Genomic DNA, 2,261 nt, shown 5'->3' with positions numbered 1-2,261 from the left:
CTCAGGTCTGATTTTGTATCCATGCAGAGGTAAAGTGGTGGATGTGGAGTACATGGACTAACTCCACCTGGGCAAGTGGAGAGTGTTCCACCACACTCCTGACCTGTAGATGGTGGAGAGGTAATGTGGTGGATGTGAAGTACATGGAGTAACTCCACCCTGGTAAGTAGGGAGTGTTCCATCACACTCCTGACCTGTAGATGGTGGAGAGGTAATGTGGTGGATGTTGAGTAAAAAAAAAAGGATCGAAAAGTAATCCGGGAAATTATAGGCCGGTAAGTTTAACGTCGGTAGTAGGTAAGTTATTGGAGGGAGTACCAAGAGACAAAATCTACAAGCATTTGGATAGACAGGGACTTATTAGGGAGAGTCAACATGGCTTTGTGCATGGTAGGTCATGTTTGACCAATCTATTGGAGTTTTTCGAAGAGGTTACCAGGAAAGTGGATGAAGGGAAGGCAGTGGATATTGTCTACATGGACTTCAGTAAGGCCTTTGACAAGGTTCCGCATGGGAGGTTAGTTAGGAAAATTCAGTCGCTAGGTATACATGGAGAGGTGGTAAATTGGATTAGACATTGGCTCAATGGAAGAAGCCAAAGAGTGGTAGTAGAGAATTGCTTCTCTGAGTGGAGGCCTGTGACTAGTGGTGTGCCACAGGGATCAGTGCTGGGTCCATTGTTATTTGTCATCTATATCAATGATCTGGATGATAATGTGGTAAATTGGATCAGCAAATTTGTTGATGATACAAAGATTGGAGGTGTAGTAGACAGTGAGGAAGGTTTTCAGAGCCTGCAGAGGGACTTGGACCAGCTGGAAAAATGGGCTGAAAAATGGCAGATGGAGTTTAATACTGACAAGTGTGAGGTATTGCACGTTGGAAGGACAAACCAACGTAGAACATACAGGGTTAATGGTAAGGCACTGAGGAGTGCAGTGGAACAGAGGGATCTGGGAATACAGATACAAAATTCCCTAAAAGTGGCGTCACAGGTAGATAGGGTCGTAAAGAGAGCTTTTGGTACATTGACATTTATTAATCAAAGTATTGAGTATAAGAGCTGGAATGTTATGATGAGGTTGTATAAGGCATTGGTGAGGCCGAATCTGGAGTATTGTGTTCAGTTTTGGTCAAGTTACAGGAAGGATATAAATAAAGTTGAAAGAGTGCAGAGAAGGTTTACAAGGATGTTGCCAGGACTTGAGAAACTCAGTTACAGTGTTCCATCACACTCCTGACCTGTAGACGGTGGAGAGGTAATGTGGTGGATGTGAAGTACATGGACTAACTCCACCCGGGCAAGTTGAATAGGTTAGGACTTTATTCCCTGGAGTGTAGAAGAATGAGGGGAGATTTGATAGAGGTATATAAAATTATGATGGGTATAGATAGAGTGAATGCAGGCAGGCTTTTTCCACTGAGGCAAGGGGAGAAAAAAACCAGGGGACATGGGTTAAGGGTGAGGGGGGTAAAGTTTAAAGGGAACATTAGGGGGGGCTTCTTCACACAGAGAGTGGTGGGAGTATGGAATGAGCTGCCAGATGAGGTGGTAAATGCGGGTTCTTTTTTAACATTTAAGAATAAATTGGACAGATACATGGATGGGAGGTGTATGGAGGGATATAGTCCGTTTGCAGGTCAGTGGGACTAGGCAGAAAATGGTTCGGCACAGCCAAGAAGGGCCAAAAGGCCTGTTTCTGTGCTGTAGTTTTCTATGGTTCTACATGGAGCAACTCCACCCAGGCAAGTGAGGTACTGTGGATGTGAAGTACACGGACTAACTCCGAGCCGGGCTACAATGGATTTAGTATATTTTTGTTCTAATTGTGTTCTTATTTGTAAATATTGTGTCTAATTTATAACACACAAAATGCTGGAGGAAGCTCTGCAGGTCAGGGAGCATGTATGGATAATGTGAGGTAATGTGGCAAATGGGGAGTGTATGGACTAACTCCATCCAGCTAGCCACCTTCATCCCTCTTTTCCTCACTCTCTCTGTGGGGGGACCCATAGGCAGTATGTTCCAGATTCCAACCCCTCCCCCCCCCTGCCTCCGGGAACAAAATCTCCCCTCAATATTTTAGGTCAAGACCCTTCATCAGGACTGGAAAGGAAGGGAGAAGCTGATTGGAGAGGAGATGGGACCAATGGAGAAAAGGAAGAAAGAGGGGCACCAGTGGGAGGTGATATGCTGATGAGAGGAAGAGGTCAGAGTGGGAAATATAAGAGGGAGGGAGAAGGGGAACAAATTACCAGGA

Source organism: Mobula hypostoma, chromosome X1 (genome assembly GCF_963921235.1).
Source record: "Mobula hypostoma chromosome X1, sMobHyp1.1, whole genome shotgun sequence".
Taxonomy (NCBI): domain Eukaryota; kingdom Metazoa; phylum Chordata; class Chondrichthyes; order Myliobatiformes; family Myliobatidae; genus Mobula; species Mobula hypostoma.
Note: the sequence above shows the minus strand (reverse complement) of the source record.